General features: G+C 38.6%; 2 long non-coding RNA genes across 2 annotated transcripts in view; one reads left to right on the forward strand and one right to left on the reverse strand.

Moving 5' to 3' along the window:
- The window catches only part of LOC117952264, a 19,179-nt gene extending 10,318 nt beyond the window's left edge, over positions 1-8,861 (forward strand). Inside the window, exon 3 of the long non-coding RNA XR_004658360.1 lies at positions 8,753-8,861. This is a non-coding gene — a long non-coding RNA (uncharacterized LOC117952264). The remainder of the gene's footprint in view (positions 1-8,752) is intronic.
- LOC117952241 lies at positions 1,264-10,868 on the reverse strand. Its single transcript, XR_004658357.1, has 3 exons — positions 10,690-10,868; positions 7,845-7,850; positions 1,264-1,276 (listed from the first exon to the last, which is right to left on the reverse strand). It is a non-coding gene; the product is annotated as an uncharacterized LOC117952241 (long non-coding RNA).
- Positions 10,869-13,586: the final 2,718 nt, after the last annotated feature.

Raw genomic sequence — 13,586 nt, forward strand, 5'->3', positions numbered from 1 at the left:
GTAAAAGCGCTTTGAGCAGTTGTTAAGACTGGAAAAGCGCTATATAAATACAGCACATTTACATTTACATTTACATGTTAAAAGCTAAACACAAATACATTTAATTAAGGAAATTATAGAATTCCGATATTTGTGGATTGATTTTGAATTCAGATTAAATATTAATATGCAACTTAACCCTAACTCAACTATATGTTGTTATGTCAGTGTTGTCCAGAGAAGATAATGTTAATATTAGACAGTTGTAGTTGTTCCATATGTTGTACAGTACCTTTACAGAAGACATGTGGCTCAGGGGGGGTTTTTGAGCTATGCTGCATTAAAGCTATAGTACATAGTTTATGTCTCCCCCCTGGGGAATTCTAAGTGATGACAACAAAACTGTTGGCGCATTCACATGATACAAGACACTCCCCCCACCCCCTGTCCTCTGTGCAGTTGCTAGTAGCAAAGGAGAACACTGAGGATAAAAAAAAAACAAGATGGACTTTTCAGAAGAGGTAATTACGGTATCTTCACTCGAGTTTCTGCGTGTGTAAGTCACTCATTTGGCAATGGCTTGAATGTAAAAGACGGGGATATAAAAAGTTACTCACTAAAGCGTTAACATCAATATCATGCCTTTGTCAAAATAAATAACAATTCATCCCCAAAAGCAACAGCAGTAGGCCTGACCTGTAGCATTGTCCCTCTTTAACCCAGCTGACATCCATTCAGCACTGGGCATTACAAACACAATGTGCTGTTTGGTAAACCAGCCAGAAGAAGAATGAGGAGGAAATGTGTGTTCCAGGTGGAGCTGTGTGGTTTTGGCAGAGCTGAGACAGCTGTTGTGTACAGACTGTGACAGAAGAAGGGGCCAAATGATTATAAAACTAAAACGCTAACTAAAACAAGAGCTTCTCCTTCAGAGTTGAGGAGCTACTCAAGCACTCTACAAGAGCCTCGTCAACAGAGAGAAGTTGATTAAATAATGTACAGCGCTTGAGTTTATTATTTTTTTATTCCATCAAGAGTCATCGGCACACAGCGGCTGCCTCACCTCTTGGGAGTCATTGGCCACGTCCTTTTGGATATCAGGAAGTTGCTATGCACCTGTGTGTCAACGTCTTGCTGTGTTCATCACGTCTAATTCATCCATAAATTAAGATACAGCCAACAGGTGCTGAGGTTATTACACAAAGCCAGGAGCCTCTAGACCAGATGTGGATCTGTTTTTTTTCCAAGAAGCTCTGCATTTGTCCTTGATTAAATAAACTTCACCCTTTTGTTGTTACTGACGTATTTTGATAATAGTTCCAATTGAGTGGATGATCACAGACTGTCAATGTTTAGTCAGGATACTGTTTAGGAACCAGTTCATATTTTTTTTTAAATGCTCAAACGTCCAAAATTCATAGTCATCTCATCCTAAATTTTTCCTCAATTTCACTTTTTTACTTTTTTATGGCATTCATGTTATTTTTGGGTAATATTTTTGGCCTACCGGAGGACAACATGAGGGTTAAAAAGACTGATTTCCATGTTGTTTTTGATTATAAAGCAGGTTGAGGCGCTTTAAAAATACTGTGAAAGTATCAGAATGCACACAGCCCTTTTAAGAATATGTGCCTTCAAACGAGCCGTCAGGACTTCTGTACGCTTGTGAATTCAGTCAGACAGTTACACTTCTATTGATCAATCGGCAAAACCTTGTTATTCACTGCTTTATTCTAACGCCACTGAATGCTCTCTCTCTCTTCAGTCTCTATCTTGCTTAACCATATGATGTTACAGTGCTTTCAAGCGATCGTGACAAAGTCTTATATTTGGACCAATACGGTATATTTGTAGAATGAGTTACATAACAGGCTTACAGTGTTGTTGTTACTGATACACTGTCAGACCATGTTGGCCTATGCACGTGTGTCATGTTTAATGAACTGAGCTTATATTTTCTATGTAAAATCCTGCATCTGCCAGCCAGGAGCAAGGTGATCATTCTCAGAGAGACAAAAACACTATCTTCTAAACCTTCTTAGTATTAAAGAAATTTAAGTTTAATCCATTTATCCGTAAATCAATTCAACACATTCATTACAGAATGTGAGATGCAGAGATAAAATATAGAGGGAATGGGAGGCTTTGCTGTTGAATACATCTCTCTGTCTGTTACTCTCCGCTCTGCAATCGCCAGCCATGATGTGTGAAAAGAGGGAAACAGGAACGACAGATTAGATTTGAATAAAAGATAGAATGACATAGAGGAGATTGAAAAAGAAATAGGGAGAGATGTCACCAAGCACATAATGTGTGTATTCTTGGGAACCCTTGAAGCCGTGCAGTTCACTGAACATGAAAATTAATAACAGAGTGATTAACAGAAGCAGCATACAGCTTTACTGTGGTAAGCGGTAAGCTGTTAGCAAAATGCCTCTTCAAAACTCCAGCCCCTTTGTGTACACAGAGTGCACACACATACACAGTTTCCTCACACTCAGTTACACATCAAGAAACACACACACACACTCTCACACACACACACACACACCCACGCACACGCACACTCACACAAACCAGTGATGTTGTTAGGTTTCCAATGTAGTGAGTCCCCCGAGTGGTCATTTAAATGAGTCCCATTATATATATATATATATATATATATATATATATATATATATATATATATATATATGTATACAGTGAGGAAAATAAGTAATTGCACACCCGGGTATTTTGCAAGTTCTCCCACTTAGAAATCATGGAGGGGTCTGAAATTGTCATCGTAGGTGCATGTCCACTGTGAGACATAATCTAAAAAAAAGAAAATCCAGAAATCACAATGTAGGATTTTTCAATGATTTATTTGTATGATACAGCTGCAAATAAGTATTTGAACACCTGTCTATCAGCTACAATTCTGACCCTCAAAGACCTGTTAGTCTACCTTCAAAATGTCCACCTCCACTCTTTTTAATATCCTAAATTAGATGTACCTGTTTGAGGTTGTTAGCTGTGTAAAGACACCTGTTCACCCCATACAATCAGTAAGAATCCAACTACTAACATGGCCAAGACCAAAGAGATGTCCAAAGACACTAGAGACTAAATTGTACACCTCCACAAGGCTGGAAAGGGCTACGGGGAAATTGCCAAGCAGCTTGGTGAAAAAGGTCCACTGTTTGAGCAATCATTAGAAAATGGAAGAAGCTAAACATGACTGTCAATCTCCCTCAGACTGGGGCTCCATGCAAGATCTCACCTCGTGGGGTCTCAATGATCATAACAAAGGTGAGAAATCAGCCCAGAACTACACGGGAGGAGCTGGTCAATGACCTGAAAAGAGCTGGGACCACCGTTTCCAAGGTTACTGTTGGTAATACACTAAGACGTCATGGTTTGAAATCATGAAAGCATTAAGCACGGAAGGTTTCCCTGCTTAAACCAGCACATGGCAAGGCCTGTCTTAAGTTTGCCAATGACCCAGAGGAGTCATGGGAGAAAGTCATGTGGTCAGATGAGACCAAAATAAAACTTTTTGGTCATAATTCCACTAACCGTGTTTGGAGGAAGAAGAATGATGAGTACCATCCCAAGAACACCATTCCTACTGTGAAGCATGGGGGTGGTCGCATCATGCTTTGGGGGTGTTTTTCTGTACATGGGACAGGGCGACTGCACTGTATTAAGGAGAGGATGACCGGGGCCATGTATTGTGAGATTTTGGGGAACAACCTCCTTCCCTCAGTTAGAGCATTGAAGATGGGTCGAGGCTGGGTCTTCCAACATGACAATGACCCGAAGCACGCAGCCAGGATAATCAAGGAGTGGCTCTGTAAGAAGCAGATCAAGGTTCTGGCGTGGCCTAGCCAGTCTCCAGACCTAAACCTAATAGAGAATCTTTGGAGGGAGCTCAAAGTCCGTGTTTCTCAGCAACAGCCCAGAAACCTGACTGATCTAGAGAAGATCTGTGTGGAGGAGTGGGCCAAAATCCCTTCTGCAGTGTGTGCAAACCTGGTGAAAAACTACAGGAAACGTTTGACCTCTGGAACTGCAAACAAAGGCTACTGTACCAAATATTGACATTGATTTTCTCAGGTGTTCAAATACTTATTTGCAGCTGGAGGATACAAATAAATAGTTAAAAAATCATACATTGTGATTTCTGGATTTTTTTGTAATATTATGTCACTCAGAGTGGACATGCACCTACGATGACAATTTCAGACCCGTCCATGATTTCTAAGTGGGAGAACTTGCAAAATATCCGGGTGTTCAAATACTTATTTTCCTCACTGTATGTATGTATGTATGTATGTTGCTAATCACCTTTTCTTGGCTGAGATAGAAACAGTTAAATTTTTCGGAGGCAGCCAGATTAATGTTAACAACCAGCAGCTACCACTTGAAAATGTGCTGAGAACCACAGGATATGGCATGCTTAAATAATATATATGACACATGTATCGTAATACTCCAGGTCCTGATTCATAACTGTCATGTTGACAAGCATAAATTATGAATGGTAAATGACTGCACTTCAACAGCATTTTTCTACTTAACAGACAAAGCGCTTTACAGCTGCAACCTCTTATTCGCCCATTCAAACACACACACAATGGAAAATATGTGACATGCTGACAGCATATGGGGAATATTGAAGGGAAACAACAGGAGAAATAGAAATTGGGAGAGGAGAGAGAAAGATGAAAAGAGTGACGGTCCATGACAAAAGATGGAGGACGGAGAAGAGAAAAAGTGAAATAAGAATAATGAGAGGCCACATAGAGGCCTGAAAGGACAAGGCATGTAAACAGAAAAGAAAAAGTGACTAAATGCAAGAACAGAACAGAAAACCATAGCGCAGGGGAGCATTGGTTTCCTTTCAATGGATGAAATGTACATTTAAAATAGATTCAATGTAAGCAAGACAAATGCATGTTTTTCCAATTAAAATCGAAGAAACAATCCCAAAGAACAAGTGTCTGCTGAGATGAGGGAGGAGGCGGAGAAAAGAGTGGAATGGAAAAGATAAAAGAAGAACTACTGAGAAGGGACAAATGAAAAACAAAGTAGACAAAGGAGTAGGAGAGGAGAGGAAATGAAGATAAGGGAAAGCAATGATCAGTTTGCTGTTGTTTTTGGTTAATAAGTGAATTAACAGAGCTTGATCAGGTGCTTCATCAATAATTAAATTGTTAATTAAAAACATCCTGCTTCAATGAACAATGAAGGAAAGCTAATAGGGATTAAAGAGTCAGTTAAGAATTCCTCTTTATTGGAGTTTATCAATTAACCTTTTAGCTGCTGTCAGTTGAAAACCTAATTTCTTTGGATTATTTACTCATCATTCATTTTCTTTCATTTTTTTTTTCAAGAAATATTCCACTCGTCTCAAAATCATAGAAACACATTCATATGCTCATAATTAGTTCAAAGACTCAAGACTGACAACAACTTTTGATTTTTCATATTCAAATTACTTCCAAGGAAATGTGTATACTAAATAACATATGCATCACAGTCGTAAATGTGCTGTATTTATATAGCGCTTTTCTAGTCTTAACGACTACTCAAATCGCTGTTACATCATCCAGGATACATTCACCATTCACACACATTCATACACTGTGTCCGGGGGTGCCGTACAAGGTGCCACCTGCTCATCAGATAAACACTCACACACATTCACACTCCGATGCGCAGCAAAGTTTATACAATTACAATTGACGGGAAAAAAAGTACATATATAGGTGTGAAAAAACAAAAGATCTTCACATTAATTATAGCAGGGCTTAGAGTTTGTTTATATACATTATTATTAATTATTTATTATATATGTACAGTACATATATACCTATATATATCTATACATCTATATCTACATATATATGTGTGTGTGTGTGTGTGAATCTACAGTGGTATTACATTGATTTCTTTGTTTAATAAGAGAATGCAAGCTAAAGCCCAGAATAAAAGGTGTAGAATTCTGATTAAAAAAGAGATTTAGTGATTAATTAAACAGATGAATGTATGTAGAAATAAAAGGGTCTAGGTTTGACACACAGCACCTCTCTGTGCTTGTCCCTTTATTCTGCCACACTAAATTGTTGACTATGAAGTGGGACAAAAAAAGCCATGAAAAAGATGTTACAAACCTCCCGTGACTCTAGCCCTGGGTTATTCACTGTGAAAAGACTGCTGTGGAGTACAGACACATGATTGATAGTAACACTTCTAAATGCTCTGTGCTATGCCTTCAATTCATTCTGTGCCTAAAGGTAGAAGTGAAGTCCAGGTGGAGAAAGAAAGCGTTGTAGGCAACACTCCAGAGGAGATTTAATTCTACTGAATACAATTAAATTGAGTAGGTCATGAATGCGAACCAGCATAGAGAATAGCTGGAGGCTCAAAACTTAAATTCTTTGTTTTTGCCATTCCACACACAGTGGTGGAATCTTACTAAGTACATTTACTCAAGTACCGTCCTTTAGAACAAATGTTGAGGTACTTGTAGTTTGAGTCTTTTCTTTTCATGCCACTCTCTACTTCTACTCCACTGCATTTCAGAGAGAAATATTGTGCTTTTTACTACATTCATCCGACAGCTTTAGTTACTAGTTACTTTACACATTAAGATTTCTGCACACAACACACGCAGTGTAAATAATTCAATGTTCTTCAAACATTTTACAATTACACACTTTGACCTAAAACTATTTTGATTGTTTTCAGTTTATAAAATTTGAGGATTCGTCTATATTGAGTACCTTTACTTTAAGTCCTGTAAGTCCTTTTTTCTGGTGATACTTACATATTTTTACTTAAGCAACATCTTCAATGCAGGACTTTTACTTGTAACAGATTATTTTTACAGTGTGGTATTATTACTTCTACTTAAGTAAAGCATCTTAATACTTCGTTGGCCACTGACCACACATTACTGAACATGAAACACTTCACGACCAATCCTTCCCACTGATATACTGATACCAGTACACACAAGAACTATTTGAGCAAAAGAGGGCAACATGAGGCATTGCATGGATACTGCACAAATGAATACATCAGCCACTTGCTTGCTCTGTAGGAAACTACTAGAACTGGTGGGACCTACTCTATCTGTAAAGTTCCTCGAGATAACTCTTGTTATGATTTGATACTTTAAATAAAATTTAATTGAATTGAATATCTTTCCACAATGAGGTTGCCCTTTGTTATGTACCATGGAATTGTTGAGGTAAAAATGAAAATATTGTTTCATGCTATGAAATATTCTACAGATATAGAAAATAAAACTGTAGTGAATGGTGTTATACTGCTGGTATTATAATATACTGTATTATGATAATAATGTAAAAAAATAACAGATTATTTTAACTGTCTATTATTGCTGAGAACTGCGCACATCACATACCCAGATTCTTTAGCCGAGCCGCAGCCGAGCTGTTCCCGCGGGCTGTGGCTGTTCCACAGTAACCTTTAACATGGACTCTGGTTGAGAAGCAGGAGCACGTTCACACACACACTGCTCAGGTAGGCAGCGTGGCCGGGCCTCATTCTTTGTCTTTAGTCTCTTTCAGCTGAACAATGACAGTAAAACCATTTTTACGCTCAATGCTTTTACACTACAAATGTGCATTATCACAACACTTGAATACCCAAGTCTACCTTAGGACTATATGATTGAGATAGAGTATCTGGTGCTAAATCCCCTCCCCCCCACCTACAAAAAAGATTGTGGCATTCAAAGTATTTGAACAATTCAACTGGTTGCTGAGGATGAAGCCCAGATCGCACTAGTGTATGAACAGTTTTAATTGTGTGTTGTGTTTATGGGTATAGGAGTAAAACATGCTGAAAACTAAGCCCTTAAAGGGTAATATTTTTTTGTTTACTGGACCCTATTTTTACATAGTGTCTAACTTACTAATGTAAAGCAAAATATTTGAAATGGTTCCAGAACTGAGTTAAAACGCTGTAACAGGTGGCTGCAAACCGGGCTGTAATGTAGTCCTATGGAGCAAATTTGCACTGTCAATGTCCGTCCACTAAAAGTTTTGTTTTTGCAACTGACAGGCTCAGATTATTATTTTCTGCAACTGACAACATTGTGAAAATTATCATTAGATAGATAGACCTTTTTGTTTTGGTAACAGCTCAGAGATCGTCATCACCAAAACTCACCAGACTCCATTTAAATAATCACTACTTTTAGCGTGTCCCAACCACTGCCAATTATGCCAGTGGGAACATGCAACATCAACCAGATGTAGCGCTTCCAGGATTTGGTCCCAGGGTCTCTGCAGTAGTGGGTGAGGATATTGTCCCAGTGATGACTATGTGCTCCTTCCACACTATTTTTTTCAGTAGATGACCCATCATGTTGTTCCCGGATGATTGCTAATCATCACTTGTGGTTAGGCTTTTTACAATGATCCTGTCACTTGGAACTGGCAACAGCCTCAAGGCTATGTGTGTCTGTGTGTACGTCAAAGAGTAAAGTGTCTCATCGCGGTCACCCTTTAAACAGCTCTAGGACACAAACAGACAGACACACACACACGCACACAAGCACACACACACACACACGTCACTGTCCATCTAAGAGGCCTTTGGGCAATACTTGTCCCCTATTCCTTGCTGTGACCATTTGCACCCACACACACGCACACATGCATGCACACACGCACACACGCAAACAACATGCCTTTTAAATCCAGTGAACATGCAGTGACCAAGGAAAAAAATGAAAGAGTGAGGACATTGGCAGATATGGCACACTGACTGTCCTTGGATGTTAAACAGGCTCCTTAGTCTTTGGCAGTAATGTTGTAAATCCCACCAAGCATGCAAGGGTAAAACCGAGCAGCATAGCTGCGTTCCTGATTAGTGCCTGACGATTCATTAGTAGGCAGAGCTAAGCGGGGGGAGCTTACCTAAGTGTAGTATGCTAGTCCAGACCCTGCCTATTAAGGTTAATGGAAATGCAGACACTTATATGTTTAGATTGTTAATACATAGGGTTTTTGAACAGTTTACTAAATGATCTTCGATCAAAAGGAGGCTGTTTACAGTTGTAATTTTTTATGTGGTAATATTTAAGTCATTTATATAGTGTATATATGAAATGTTTTATTTGGTATACTTTAAAATTATTTATATTGTTCATATTTATAATTTTTGTTAGGTAATATTTAGTTTTTTATATGAACCAGTTTTGCATGCAACATGTTGGTTTTTCATATGTCAGCCTGACTCATTTGCCTAATCTTCACAGGTTTTTAGACTCTGGTGGAAACACAGATAACAATTGGCCGAGTTACCCAAATAGTTCTAGTTTTGTCCCAGAACGTTGGGTTGAAATGCAGGTTTTGACTCCATTGTGCCGATCAATCAGCTGATTCATTTCTCCAAGCTTGATGTTGCTTCCCCCGCAGTTTTAATGGAAACAGTGTGTGTGTGTGTGTGTGTGTGTGTGTGTGTGTGTGTGTGTGTGTGCGTGTGCGTGCGTGCGCGTGTGTGTATTGAGTAAAAATTCAGATTAGATAAACTACTCAAATAACAGAAAGGATTACACATTTCAAAGGAGAAAAAAATCTTTAAAACAGAGATATGTGAAAGTAGGGCAAGGAAACGATGCCAGTGGGACTTAAGTTTCACTTTCCGATATTAACACCAAAAGAGGAGAGAAGAAATAAAATTACTTTTAAAATCTACAAACGCTACCATTTCACTTGCACTTTATAATGGACTTCATCTTTCAAGTCAAAAGGGGAGTTTGTTCAAATGAACAATGCACCAGCTATTAAATGTCAGATAAGACTGCATTGTTCTCCTGTGGAAGAGCTAATTTTGGCAAGTCTATCAAAGGAAAAGCAGCCAAAGTTGGCATCCCTTGGTCATGTAGATGGTAAGCATCAACCCATTTGTTATGTCACTTTCACCGTTTTAACCGAAGTTAATGGGAAATCCTGTAGGGTTAAAGCATTTCCTTCCTTAGCCAATCCAGGAGCTACCCTAACTGACCAACACGGAGAAACCGGATAATTGATTAGATTTCTGCTACGCTAAAAGACGTTTGCAGTCAACTGTTTGTGTGAAGACACGCAGGAGCTACGTGCTAATGCTAATGTTACAGGCTGTCCAGCATCGGTTTACTGGCTTATCGCATGGAACCCAAAGTAGGAGGTATGACTCGCGCTACATTTAATGGCCATTTGAATTTTGTGCACAAATAACTAAGCACAAACCCAATGCATTGGTTGCCAACGAGGACGGAGAATAGACTTTGCACTCACTGACACATTTGACAGATTGCAAGATGCTAGAAAAAGCTAAACCACACAAACCAAGCACCTCAAGAAAATCAATACAAGGGTTGATATTAGAGAATGATAAAACACAAGTACTCCTCCTGTGATTTTATCAGCCTGATGAATGAAATAAACTTCAATAACGTCATCATCGACTAGTTGACTTGACTTTTATCACATCAGAGTTGACTTGAAAAAAATCTCTCATGCAACCCCTAACAGCTACAGTCTCTTATACATCTACAATCCATCATTAAAGTAAACAGTGGCGTTTAATGTGCTGCTCTGTCAATATGCATCACAAGCTGGACTGTGTTTGCTCACCCTTTCAGGATGCCGTCATGGGTGAAAATGTTGTATCAGGGCTGACCATTGCTCCTTTCTAACATTAAACGTTTTCTGACCAAGTAGTTACATGAACGTAGTTATAGGAATAGTCCACTTTTAAACAGTTCTACAAACTACTCTCCCCCAAAACTGTTTTACCATTTGCATTTGCACTAGCCAAGTGGCCATAGGAACTGGTCGGAGGGGTAAGGGAGTGACGCAAGCACAGCAACGGTCTTTATAGTGTTAAAAGTGCGGTTTAAAGTTTCTACAAGTCAGCCGGGTACCCAAGTTTAAAAGCCTGGATCTAAAAAGAAGAATGTGGTTATCACCTCCTTCTCTTTTTCCCCTTCTTTCCTCACACTATCTCACTTCCGCATCTCAACTAATAATTGCTGCCCACTTCTCCCCACTCACTCATTTAATTTACTAACTCTAATGTAAATAGCTGACAATGCACATTTACACTGCTGCCGAAATGTCTTGACATGTTGTTTCTAGACCTGAGGGAATCATTCTCAGACTCATATCTAGAAGCTTAAGGCCCTGATCTACTTCCATTAAAAAGAAAAGTTTGCTATTGAGCAGCCAACTTCTAAGTCAATAAGTGACAGAGCACAAAAGAAAGTCAACTACAGAGCAGTTTGAGCAGGCTTACAATGAAATGGAGTAAACAACGGAAAAAAGATGATCTGAAGCTGTATCAGCATTCAGTCTGCAACCTACCTCAGGTTTTCTGTTCCAGCTGTTCTCATATTGGCAGAATAATCATGTTACAATATGCAGTGCTCATCTGAAATAATCCGCCCTTGTATTTTCTTTATTATTTATTTCCCTCACCCCTACCTTTTCCTTTTTGCTCTGCTGTTTGTCTCATTCTTCTTCTTCTTTTTTTCACTAATTCCTTCTTGGTCATATATCTCGCCTATCTTTCTTTTCCTTTACCTCTCTCTCTCTTTCTCTCTCTCTCTCTCTCTCCCACGTTATCTAACCTGAGTTGCTAGGATAATCTCTTTCTTTGTCCACTTCCTACCTTTCCCCTTCTCCCACCTAATCTCCCTCTCTACTCTCAGATTAAAAAAGAGAGAGGGATGAGAAAAAGAAAGACAGTTGCAGGGATAGAGTTGTCTGTGAGAGAAAAAAACACTCACACAGAGATTTAAAGTGAATAAATGGACAGAGAAGTCATAACCCTAACCCTAAAAGAAAGTATAGTGAGGAAATGAGACGTAAAGAGAATGAGCTAAAACGACTCAACCGTGAGGGAAAGTGTGATGAAGCCTTGGCAAGGCAGGATTTCACATGCCTCTTTTTTTGCAAGAGAAACAACACTAATCTATAGATGTTTTTGTGAGTGTGTGTGAGTGTGAGTGTGTGTGTGTGTGTGTGTGTGTGTGTGTGTGTGTGTGTGGGTGTGTGGGGGGCAGGGTGAGGACAGGGCCAGCCAGAAGCAACTCTGCTGGAAGAGGTTGGGTGTTCAGTGTCCAGTTCAAGGACAAACCAACACAGATGGACACATGGCACGGTTCACATATATTGCTTGCTGTTGGCCAACGAGCCCAGGTCAGTTAAAGGTTATGTACAGGTTTGTAAAATTTAACATTTGTTGTATTGCTACTGTAACTGAAATTGGAATTAGACCACTTTAAAAACCTGCTGCTACAAAAAAAAGAAACATCATGTTAACCTGTATTTTTTGGAGTGGACACAGCTGGCTGATGTTTGGAAATAACACATACAGCAGTCTAAAAAAGGATGGGAAATACGTTGTTTTAGACATATATAGGTTTAACTTGTGTGCATTAATGCAGACTGTAATACATTGCAACAAAATAACGTTGCCAGCCCCATTGAAATCATTACCTCTATAATAGGTAAATAAAAGTATACAGCCTATGTGTAAATCTGTTATGCGAAAATTATAATAATAACAAGTACACATTATTGTGATGACACACTGTATGTCTGTGACTGCATCTTTAAAAAAAATCCATGACAAGGAGTGGTGACAAACAGAAATGGTAAAATACTACATATATAGATTTGACATGAAATTAAGATAAAATAAGACATGAATAAAATAAATGAGATAATAATAAAACCAAATAAATATGTGGTTGGTTGAACACTGCTTAGTCAAAGCAAACTTAGCCTATGCAGTAAAGTATTTTTCTAGTAGCAATATAGGAAATGGCATTCTCTTTTAATAGAGCTGCTTCCTCCATATTTATTTTGCAATGATGCATCACCAGCAATTAAATTATCATCAGTGCAAGAGGATGTGTGGAACTAAAATCAGCGTAGTAAGTTCTGCTTTCTAATATAGTGCTGATAGGAAACCAATATAGAGATGTCTACATTTTCAATTAATACCTCAAAAGCTAGTTGTTGGACTATTATGCTTTTATTTCCTATAAGCACACATTGCATTTCCATCTCCCTGTTGTTAGGGACATTTCCAATGTGCATTGAAGAAAATCTGAGTAGAAGAAAAAAAACAGCCTTGACGTAAAGTACATAAAGCATGTGACTTAAACAACAAAACAAAAACACATTTTTTGTTCATATTAATGAACGTTAGTCTCATTCAAGCCCTTTGAATGTAATCAAGTTGCTACAAAGCTGACTCAGACTATTGGCTCCACACGACTCTCTCTGTATTTCTCAGTATGGCTGTATAGAAACTGGTGTCATCCGGCAACTTACCCACGCAGAAACTCTTCAAAGATAATTACCTCTTCTGAAGAGTCCATCATTAGTCATCAGTATTTTTAAAATCTGTTATGGAATGCCTGAAATTCCATGCTTTTTGTTCTAAACCTGCATACCTGAATAAAAAAAAAAAGAGAAAGTAAATAGAAAATAACAAAGAAAGTGTATGGGATACTGTTTTTGGTTTGTTTTCAGTTTGTTTGGGGTTTTTTTCTGCCTTTGATGGATAGGACAGCTAGAGGAAATGGGAGA

The sequence above is a fragment of the Etheostoma cragini genome, chromosome 2, assembly GCF_013103735.1.
Source record: "Etheostoma cragini isolate CJK2018 chromosome 2, CSU_Ecrag_1.0, whole genome shotgun sequence".
NCBI lineage: Eukaryota > Metazoa > Chordata > Actinopteri > Perciformes > Percidae > Etheostoma > Etheostoma cragini.